This window comes from Globicephala melas, chromosome 5 (assembly GCF_963455315.2).
Source record: "Globicephala melas chromosome 5, mGloMel1.2, whole genome shotgun sequence".
Classification (NCBI taxonomy): domain Eukaryota; kingdom Metazoa; phylum Chordata; class Mammalia; order Artiodactyla; family Delphinidae; genus Globicephala; species Globicephala melas.
In genome coordinates, this window is record NC_083318.1 from 13,038,768 (window position 1) to 13,050,876 (window position 12,109).

General features: G+C 35.1%; 1 protein-coding gene across 1 annotated transcript in view; it reads left to right on the forward strand.

The window, feature by feature from the left end:
- The window catches only part of SCLT1 (sodium channel and clathrin linker 1), a 259,470-nt gene that overhangs the window by 23,162 nt on the left and 224,199 nt on the right, over positions 1–12,109 (forward strand). The gene's annotated exons all lie outside the window — the stretch shown is intronic.

Genomic DNA, 12,109 nt, shown 5'->3' on the forward strand with positions numbered 1-12,109 from the left:
TGGCATTATTTCATTCTTTTTTATGGCTGAGTAATATTCCATTGTATATATGTACCATATCTTCTTTATCCATTCCTCTGTTGATGGACATTTAGGTTGGTTCCATGTCCTGTCTATTGTAAAAAGTGCTGCAGTGAACATTGGGGTACATGCATCTTTTCAAATTATGGTTTTCTCCAGATATATGCCAGGAGTGGGATTGCTGGATCATATGGTAGCTCTATTTTTAGTTTTCTAAAGAACCTCCATACTGTTCTCCATAGTGCTGTACCAATTTATATTCCCACCAACAGTGTAAGAGGGTTTCCTTTTCTTCACACCCTCTCCAGCATTTATTGTTTGTAGATTTTTTGATGATCGCCATTCTGATTGGTGTTAGGTGATACCTCATTGTAGTTTTGATTTTCATTTCTCTAATAATTAGTGATGTTGAGCATCTTTTCATGTGCTTTTTGGCCATCTGTATGTCTTCTTCGGAGAAATGTCTATTTAGATCATCTGCCCATTTTTCGATTGGGTTTATTTCATTCTTTCTTATGGCTAAGTAATATTCCATTGTATATATGTACTAAAAATACTTTAAGTAACTAGTTTCTTGAATGATCCCTTCAGGTTGTTGTGAAATTTAGTTGTCTTTCTTTGACTATGTTGTGTTTTCTATATAAATAAAAAGTATTTCAAGTCACATTACTTTCTAAGAGTGTAGTAGTAGGCACTGGATGACAAATATTCAAAGATAAGAAAAATATTTTATTCAAGAAGGTGAGTGGGAAATATCCCTTTTTTTCCCATTTCTTTCGTCCTACTTTTATTCCCCCTTAAATCCCTGCCTTTTCTCACATGCAAGCTAATTAAATCCTCTTTGTAACCTATACCACACTAGTATGTGTGTACTGAAGGGTAGGATTAGTGTTTTTGTTCTCTTTGTACTTGCTGGAGGAACAGGGTGGAATATTAAAAATAAGTTTATTTTCTCTGAAAACTCTCCTACAAGTGTCTTGGGACTTCTTTTTCTACTTGTTACCCCTTGAACTCAAAATTAAAGTTAAAAAAAAAATTGAGAGTGTCTGCTGGGAAAGAAAAGAAATAACATAAACTAGAAAGAAGAGGAAGGAAGAAATAAATATAAAAGTGTGTCAGTGGAGGTATGAGTTGGTTGTGGAGGGGAAAGACAGTCATTGTGCACATTTATTCACTGATTCAGCAAACATTAATGTGTTAATTCAATAAATTTTGAGTGCATGACTGCTAGGTAAGCTCTGGGGACAGAGCTATGAATAAGATAGACAAAGGATCCTCCTTCAATGGAAGAATATGAATGAATGAATAAATGAAAACTGTGATAACCTATGAACAAAATAAACGGTGCTGAGATAAAGATTAAAGTGCATGTTGTGTGGTGGTGGCCGAGACCCGTTTTTGGTAGAAAGGTCAGAGAAGGCTTCTCTAAGGCAGTTAACATTCAAGTTGGCACTGAAAGTGAAGAACAAGTCAAAGAATGGACCAAAAAGAGGCTCTGAGGCAGGAAGAAATTTGACATGTCTTGTATAGTATATAAGAGCTGGTCTAATTGTAATCAAATAATAGTTATTGGAAATTTACATTGAAGGAATAGTAGGGCTACTCCTGTTGATCATGAGTTTAAAAATATAACACTTGATAGATAAAATATAACAAACCACTTTTACTATTTAAGTCAAATTATTAGCTTTCTAGACCAGTGCTGTTCAGTAGAACTTCCTGTGATCATGGAAATATATAATTCTGTACTGTTCAATACAGTAGCCAGTGTCACATGGGGCTTTTACGCACTTGAAATTAGGCTAGCACAACTGACAGGTCTTTTATCTAATTTTCACTTGAAAAATGAAATTTAAATTTGAATAGACTAATGTGGCTTATGGCTATTGTGTTAGACAGTGCAGTTCTAAACTCCCCAGGTGATGAATTACTCAGGTAAAACCTTGAAGAGTTGATTTTGCATCATCCCATTGATGAAGATAGAAAATCAATAATTCAGTACTTTAAAGAGTCTGAGTGTAAGTCTATCAATTTCTTAGGTTGTACATCAACCTTTATTGATAAATGATGAAAATCAGTCTCCTCACATATGAATGAAAGGTGTAGGGGTTTGCTGCAACCCTCTAAAATGTATGAGAACACCTTCACAAAATGCTAATCGACCTATACTTTATTTTCTTCCAAAGGATAGAGGAAAGGATGCCATTTACTTATTTGATAGCCAGTGATAATGATTAAAGTCAGGGGCACAAAATTAAACATTCAGAACTGTAATTACAGTACTTAGAGAGTATGTAGTTTTGTTAATTAGAGGAAGAAAAGTGTCCAGAAAATTTGTTTACCTGACTACAATCAAATATTATTGACATTCTTTCTGTGATATATCATCACTGTCATCTCAGGAAGTCATCTTGAGATCAAAATAGATAGAAATTAATTGTACAGTATCCATTTTTCAAGATTCATAAAATTCTATAAATGTTTCTTTTCTTTAGTATAGTTTAAATTTTGTTTTAGAGAATATAAAAAGTCTTATAAATGCTTTATAGTCAATTTCAATCTTATTTTCCCAACCTGATTTTTTCCCACTTGGTCTCTAGTTTTGCTAGAAGTGGGAAGGGATTGCTGAATCTGTATTTTTATTTTCAAAAATTTTTCTTATGTTTTTATTACATTTATTTTCAGAATCTTATAGCTTTTATAATTACTTTAGATTATTGGGTCATCTATTCTTATATTTGTATTTCCTTAGCAACTATCATTAGAAAATAGTTATGGAGCAGTGTCTTCACAGAATTCACTTTAACCAATATATATTGAGCACCATCTTTATGTAAGGCACTGTGCCAGGGGCTTTAGCAATATAAAGGTATGTAAAATAAAATAACGATTTCAAAGGAACTTAGAGACTAATGAAAATATGGGATGAGAAATATTAAATAATTAGGTAAAAGGCATCTTATTTGAATCTTAAGAACTTTAAAACCAAATATGAGTATTAAGAGAAAAAAGGAGATCATATATAGTTGGAGAAATCTGGGAAAGTTTCCTGAAGGATGTGAGGCATAGTTGCTGGGCACTGATAAATAGGTAGGATTTCGAAAGAACTTCAATGAGGGGGTGGTGAAGAGCACTGAGGGGGTGGTGAAGAGGACTGCAAATGGACCCATTGGCATGATGAGAAGCCAAAGGAGGTGAGAAAATGAGAGTTGTATTTAGCGGCTAAAACATACTTCAGTTTGTGTAATTCTTTCACATATGTGAAGAAGTAATTGAAAGTAACATTAGGAAGGGTAGGTTGTTTCCGCATTGTAGAGGACATTGAATGGTTTAGTTTAATAGTTTGGATTTAATTTAATAAGCACTAGAAGATTACTAAATAATTTTTAGAAGAATGGTTTTCTGAATAATCTGGAAGAAATTCATTTATTTGTTTATCACTAATTTATTGTGCATCTATTGTAAATAAGTCATTGTGTTAGACTCTTGATAAAATAATAGTACAGGCATGGTGCTATCTATAAGGTAGATTAAAGTGGAGAGAAACATGTGATAAGAATCACAACTAGGAAACATAATTGATGGGTGGGAGGATAATAAGGGCTTGAATTATTATTTTGCAAAATGTCAGCCATCTTCAACTATCAGTCATAACACTGGTAGTTGATTTTGATTTTATAAAAATTTCTAAGAAATTTGAGAAGTAATATTTTTAAAGTTTAAACTACAGTTGACCTTTGAACTGTGAGAGTCCTCTTAGCTGCAGACTTTTTCCAAAAATTACAGTACCTGTATTTTCATTTTGCAAATCTTTAAATTAGGTAAGTATGGGCAAAGGTTTGTGTTAGATTAGATATTACAATATGTGGAATCAAAAGGACTAAGATTTGAGTCCTGATTCTATCCAGATTGTTTCCGCTTCCTACCCTTGAGTGAGTCATTTATCAGTTCCTTTGTTTTTGAGGCAGAGATAGCAGTTATGTGGGTTTTCGGCTGCTGATCAGCACCTCTACCCGCCAAGTTGTTCAAGGGCTGACTGTATTTAGTTATCCCAAGAAGCTTTTAAACTATTGAAAAATTGAAAGTTAAAATATCACTTGTCTCTCAATTAATTCTTTAAAAATTACAATAAAGTTTTCAGTGGTCTTGGATTGAATAAATCACTCCTTGAAGTTACATAGACGGTTGGATGCATTTATTCCTTAACTCATCAAGTTCTCTCTGGAAGGCTACCTTTCTTTTAGTATAATCCATTTCATAGTTCTTCTGGATCCATGTGAACAGAAGTGTTTTCAGTACTATACATGCACTAATAATTTTACTAAATATGCTCATATATGAAATCATTTTGTTGTATCATTTAGCAGGTTTTTAAATTAAATATAAGTGATACACTATATGTGTCCTTTGGCAAAACTTGCTTTTTTTGTTCAACATTATTTTAAAATATTTGATGCATATATCACCAGTTCATGCACTGTAACTGCTGTCTACTGCATTCCATCGTATGACTGTACCACAATTTAGTTATCCATTCCCCTGTTGAAGGACATTTAAGTTTTGTACAAGTTTTTCATCTTGCTGTAATGCTTAAACACATTCTTGAGCATGTCTCCGTATACAGATGTGAGAGTTTTTTTAGGTTGAATACTTAAAATTGGAGTTTTCTCATCTTCAGATTTACTAGAAATTGCAAGAGGGCTCTTCAAGGTGATTGTACTAGTTTTCATTCCATTTCATGGTGTATGAGAGTGCTGATTTTGAAACATCCAACAGGTGGCATTGTCACTCATTTTGTTTTTGTTAGTGTGATTGGTGTGAAGTGATAGTCTAATCATTACAGCTGGAAATGTACTGTAAGTTGATCAGTTTGGATTTAATTTAATAAGTGACAGTATAATCACTACAACTGGAAAACAAATTGTCATGTAATTGTTAGTTTTAAGGTTAGAATTCACACTTGGTATACTTTGGTATCCTGTGAATCTAAACTCCATAGTCTCTGCAAGATATTGATGGTTTGAAGCCTTTTTTTTCCCTCCTAAGAGACCCTCTCAAGCCATCTTCTAATTCAGGGCTTAGCAAACTATATCCCACTGACTAAATCTCACCTGCCATCTGTTTTAGTAAACAGAAATTTATTGGAACACAGCCACACTCATTTGTTTATGTGTTATCTACGGCCTCTTTTGTGCTACAAGGGCAGGGTTGAATAGCTGTGACAGACACCTTGTTATTCACAAAACCTAATAAGCTTACTGTCTGGCCCTTTACAGAAGACTTTGCTAACTCTTATTCTAATTCAACTATATTATAAAAAGTAATTATATTAAATGTGAATGAACTAAATACTCCAACTATGTAAAACATAAGCACACACACAAATCCCAACTATGTCAACAACAGAAAGATTTAAAAGAAAAGGATAGAAAAAGTTATACCATGAAAATGTTAACTAGTAGAAAGCAGACATAGCTCTAGTAACATCAGACAGAGTAGGCATTAGGTAAGAAATGTTGCTTGAGATAAAGAGGAGGGACATCTGCTGAAGGAGTTAAATCACCAGTAAGTTATAAATTCTAAATCCATATATACTGGGACTTCCCTGGCAGTCCAATGGGTAAGACTCCACACTCCCAATGCAGGGGGCCCAGGTTCAATACCTGGTTGGGGAACTAGATCCCCCATGCATGCCGTAACTAAAGAGTTCGCACGCTGCAACTAAGCGTCCGCATGCCGCAACTAAGACATCTGCATGCCACAACTAAGAGTCTGCACGCCGCAACTAAGAGTTGGCATGCCACAACGAGGATCCCATGTGCTGCAACTAAGACCTGGTGCAGCCTAAATACATACATACATACATACATACATACATATTTAAAAAAAATAAATCCGTATATACCCAATTGCATAGCTGCAAAATACATAAAAGCAAAAAATATTTTTAATTTAAAGAAGCAAATATAGAATTTCAGGGGAGAATTTAACACACCTCTCTCAATAGAGAGAATAAACAAACAAAAAATTGGTAACAATATAAGAAATACAAACAACATACTTGACAAACTGGATCCAAATGACATATAAAGAACATTGGGGGCTTCCCTGGTGGCGCAGTGGTTGAGAGTCCGCCTGCCGATGCAGGGGACACGGGTTTGCGCCAGTCCGGGAAGATCCCACATGCCGTGGAGCAGCTGGGCCCGTGAGCCATGGCCGCTGAGCCTGCGCATCCGGAGCCTGTGCTCCGCAACGGGAGAGGCCACAACAGTGAGAGGCCCGCGTACCGCAAAAAAAAAAAAAAAAAAAAAGAACATTGGACTCAACAAAAATAGAATACATACTTTTTTCCAGTGCACGTGGAATAGTTACCAAAATTGACAGTAAGCTGACTCATAAACAGACTCAACAAATTTCAGAGGATTCATATCATTCATATTTTGTTTTCTGACCACAGTGGAATTAAGGTATAAAGCAACAACGAAAAGATAAACTAGAAAATCCTCTATTCCTTTGAAATTAAGCAATATACTTCTAATGATCAAAGGGAGAATTATAAATGAAACTTGAAAATATTTGAGCTTAATCAAAATTTGACATAGCAAAACTTGTAGGATGAACTTTCATTTCCTGGAAGATGGAGTAGACCTACTTATTCCTATACCTCCTACTAAGTACAGTTAAAAGCTGTGGACACTATATATAAAACAAAGATAAGGCTCAGATTCTTGCCTGTTTGCCTTTTTAAATTTACTTTTCAATCAAAACTTCACACTTTATACAAAAATTCACTCAAAATAGCTCATAGACTTAAACTTAAGATGTAAAACTGAAAAATTTGGGGGGAAAATAATTGGAGATAGTTTTTGGAATTTAGAGCTAGTCAAACAGTTTTTGATACCACAAACATGGTCCATAAAAGGAAAAATGGAAAAATTCAACTTTGTCAATATTAAGAACTTTTGCTGTGCCCAAGAGGATGAAAGACATATTACAGACTGGGTGAAAACAATTGTAAACCATATATCCAACAAATTACTACTCTGTAGAAATTATATAGAACTGTCAAAGCTCAAAAGTTAAGAAAAAAAAGAAGAAAAAAGAAAAGAAAAGAAAACAACTATACAGTTAGAAACTGGGCAAAAGATATAAACAGTCCTTTCATTTAAGACACAATACAGATGTCGGATAGGTACATGAAAAGATATTTATCATTATTAAAGTTTTACTTTCCTATTGCTGTTCTAACAAGTTACCACAAACTCAGTGACTTAAAACAACACAAAGTGTGATCTTATACTGCTGGAAGTCAGAAGTTTGAAATGGGTCTCACTGGGCCCAAATGAAAGTGTCAGCAGCACTCCCCACTTTCTGCAGGGTATAGGGGAGAATGGGTCCTTCACTCTCTCCTCCTCCCCATTCTAGAGCTGCATTCCTTGCATTCCTTGGCTTGTGGCCCTTTCCTTCATCTCAAAGCCAGCAGCATAGGCATTTTGGCTTCAGTCTTCACCTTTCTTCTGATTCTAATTCTTCCTTGTTCATAAGGACCCTTGTAATTATATGGAGTTCAGCTGTATAATCTCCTCCTCCTGTGATTCTTAATCACTTCCGCAAAGTTACTTTTGCCATATGTCATTAGGATTTACAGCTTCAGAGAATGCGACATAAATATTTTTAGGTGTCCATTATTCAGCCTACTACAGTTAATTACTAGGTTAATTAAAAAAATTAAAACCATAATGAGATTTCACAACATACCTTCCAGAATGGTTAAAATCAAACATAGCCATAGTGGAAAGTCAAATACTGGAAAGTATGCAGAAAAATTGGATCAATCAGACATTGCTGGTAAAATGTAAAATGATACTCTGAAAAAAATTTGGCAGTTTCTTTTAAAAAAAGTAAACATACAGCCCAGCATTTGTACTCCTGTGAGTTCATCATAGAGAAACCTAAATGAACCATGACAACCTAAATAAACTTACATTTACACAAAAACCTATACACAAATATTTGTAGCAGCTTTGTTCATAATAGCCCCAAATGGGAAACAACCCAGATGTCCTTCATTGGGTGAATGGTTAAACAAACTGTGGTACATACTTACCATGTAATATAACTCAGCACTAAAAAGAAATTAATTATTTATACACATAAAAAATGTCCAGGAAATTATGCTGAGTGGAAAAAACACCAATCACAGAAGGTTACATACTTTATTGGTTCCATTTATATAACTTTTTTTTTTTTTTTCCATTTTTGGCTGCTTTGGGTCTCCGTTGCTGTGCACGGGCTTTCTCCAGTTTCAGCGAGCGGGGGCCACTCCCTGTTGCAGTGCACAGGCCTTTATTGTGGTGGCCTCACTTATTGCAGAGCACAGGCTCTAAGTGCGCGGACCTCAGCAGTTGTGGCACACAGGCTCAGCAGCTGTGGCTTGCGGGCTCCAGAGCGCAGGCTCAGCAGTTGTGGCACGTGAGCCCAGTTGCTCCGTGGCATGTGGGATCTTCTTGGACCAGAGCTCGAACCCGTGTCCCCTGCATTGGCAGGCGGACCCCTAACCACTGCACCACCAGGGAAGTCCCTATGTAACATTCTTTAAATGACAAAATTATATAGATGGAGAACATATTAGCGGTTGTCAGAGTTCAGGGATGGGGAGGGGTAGGAGGTGGATGAGTGTTGCCATAAAAGTGCAACATTAAGGATCTTTGGGTTATAGAGCTATTCTGTGTTTTAACTTAATATCATTATTATGGAAGTGATATTGTACTGTATTGTCTAGAGTTTTGCAAGATGTTACCATTGGGGGAAAACTGGGTAAAACTATATGACATTTCTCTATTATTTTTTTTAAATTGAAGTATAATTGATATACAAGTTATAGGTGTACAATTCTTAGTGATTCACAATTTTTAAAGGTTGATTCCATTTATAGTTATAAATATTGGCTATATTCTCAGTGTTGTACAGTATACCCCTGTTGCTTATTTTATACCTAATAATTTGTACCTCTTACTCTCCTACCCCTATATAACCTCTTCCTCATCCTCTCTCCCCACTGGTAACCACTAGTTTGTTCTTTATATCTGTGAGTCTGCTTCTTTTAGGTTATATTCACTAGCTTGTTGTATATCTGATTCCGTATAAGTGAGATCATACAGTATTTGTCTTTCTCTGTCTGACTTACTTCACTTAGCATAATGCCTTCAAGTCCATTCATATTGCTGCAAATGGCAAAATTTCCTTCTTTTCATGGAAATACAATGGAATACTACTCATGGCTGAGTAGTATTCCATTGTATAAATGTATATGTGTGTATATATATATATACACATATTATTTTATGCCACATCTTCTTTAGCAATTCATCTATTGATGGACATTTAGGTTGCTTCCATATCTTGGCAGCTGTAAATAATGCATGATATGAACATTGGGGTGCATGTATGTTTTCAAATTAGTGTTTTTGTTTTTTATAGATATGTACCCAGGAATGGAATTGCTGGGTCATATGGTAGTTGTGTTTTTAGTTTTTGAGAAGCCTTCGTACTGTTTTCCATAGTGGGTGCAACAATTTACATTCCCACCAACAGTGTACTAGGGTTCCCCTTTTTTCCACGTCTTGCTAACATTTGTTGTGTCCTTTTTGATGATAACCATTCTGACAGGTGTGAGGTGATATTTCAGTGTGGTTTTGATTTGCATTTCCCTGATGATTAGTCATGTTGAGCATCTTTTCATGGGCCTGTTGGCCATCTGCCTTTTCTCTTTGTAAAAATGTCTGTTCGCTACTTCTGCCCACTTTTTAATCAAGTTATTTGTTTTTTCAATGTTGAGTTGTATGAACTGTTTATATGTTGGATATTAATCCCGTATCAGTCATGTCATTTGGAAATATTTTCTCCCATTAAGTAGGTTGTCTTTTCATTTTGTCAATGGTTTCTTTTGCTGTGCAAAAGCTTTTAAGTTTAGTTAGGTCCTATTTGTTTATTTGGGGTTTTATTTCCTTTGCCTGAGGAGAAGGATCCAAAAAATATTGCTGGAATTTGTGTCAGAGAGGGTTCTGCCTATGTTTTCTGCTAGGAGTTTTAGGCTTCCAGTGTTACATTTAGGTCTTTAATCAATTTTGCGTTTATTTTTGTATATGGTGTTGGAGAATGTTCTAATTTCATTCTTTCATATGTAGCTGTCCAGTTTCCCCAGCACCACTTATTGACAAGACTCTCTTTTCTCCATTGTATAGTCTTGCTGCCTCTGCTGTAAGTGTATGGGTTTATTTCTGGGCTTTCTATCCTCTTCCATTGATATATGTGTTTGTTTTTGTGCCAGTACCATACTGCTTTCATTACTGTAACTTTGTAGTATAGTCTGAAGTCAGGAAGCATAATTCCTCCACCTTCCTTTTGTCTCAAGATTGTTTTGGCTATTTGGGGTCTTTTGTGTTTCCTTTCATATTTTAAAATTTAGGTCTATGAAAAATGCCAGTGGTATTTTGATAAGGATTGCATTGAATCTGTAGATTGCCTTGAGTAGTATGGCCATTTTAAAAATATTGATTCTTCTAGTCCAAGAACACAGTATATTTATATATCTCTTTGTGTCATCTTCAGTTTCTTTCATCAGTGTCTTACACTTTATGGAATACAAGTCTTTTGCCTCCTTAGGTGGGTTTATTCCTAGATGTTTTATTCTTTTTGATACGATGGTAAGTGGGATTGTTTCCTTAATTTCTCAGTCCGATATTTCATTGTTAGTGTATAGGAATGCAACAGATTTCTGTATATTAATCTTGTATCCTGCAACTTTACTGAATTCGTTGGTGAGCTCTAGTAGTTTTCTGGTGGTGTCCTTAGGATTTTCTATGTATAGTAGGCAGTTTTACCTCTTTCCTTCCAATTTAGATAATTTTTTTTGTCTCTGATTGCTGTGGCTAGGACTTCCAAAACTGTGTTGAATAAATTTTGTGAGAGTGGGCATCCTTGTCTTGTTGCTGATCTTAGAGGAAATGCTTTTAGCTTTTCACTCTTGAGTATGATGTTAGCTGTGGGTTTGTCATATATGGCTTCTTTTATGTTGAGGTATGTTCCCTCTACACCTGCTTTTTGGAGAGTTTTTATCATAAATGAGTGTTGAATTTTGTCAAAAGATTTTTCTGCACTTACTGGGATGATCATATGGTTTTTATTTTTCAATTTGTTAACAGAGTGTATCTCATTGATTGACTTGCAGGTATTGAAAAATCCTTGCATCCCTGAGATAAATCCCACTTGATCATGAGGCATGATCCTTTTACTGTATTGTTGGATTCAGTTTGCTAGTATTCTTTGAGGATTTTTGAATCTATGTTCATTAGTGACATTGGCCTGTAATTATGGGGTTTTTTTGATATCTTCGTTTGGTTTTGGTATCATGGTGAGGCTGGCCTCATAAAATGAGTTCTGAAGTGTTCATTCCTCTACAGTTTTTTCGAGTAGTTTGAGAAGGATAGGTGTTAATTCTTCTCTAAATGTTTGATTGAATTCAACTACTAAGCCATCTGGTTCTGATCTTTTGTTTGTTAGGAGTTTTAAAAGTATCGATTCAATATTATTACTAGTAATTGGTCTGATCATATTTTCTATTTCATCCTGGCTCAGTCTTGGGAGAGTGTACCTTTCTAAAAATTTCTGCATTTCTTCTAGGTTGTCCATTTTATTGGCATATAGTTGTTTGTAGTAGTCTCTTACAGTACTTTGTATATCTGTGGCATTGGTTGTAACTTCTCTTTCCTTTCTGATTTTATTGATTTGTGCCCTCTCTCTTTTTTTCTTGATGAGCCTAGCTAAAGGTTTTTCAATTTTGTTTATCTTTTCAATGAACCATCTTTAAGTTTCATTGATCTTTCCTATTGTTTTCTTAGTCTCTGTTTCATTTATTTCTGTGATCTTTATGATTTCTTTCCTTCTACTAACTTTGAGTTTGTTTGTTCTTCATTCTCTAGTTGCTTTAGGTATAAGGTTAGGTTGTTTATTTGAGATTTCTTTTGTTTCCTGAGGTAAGCTCCTATCACTATAAACTTTCCTCTTAGAACTGCTTTTGCTGCATCCC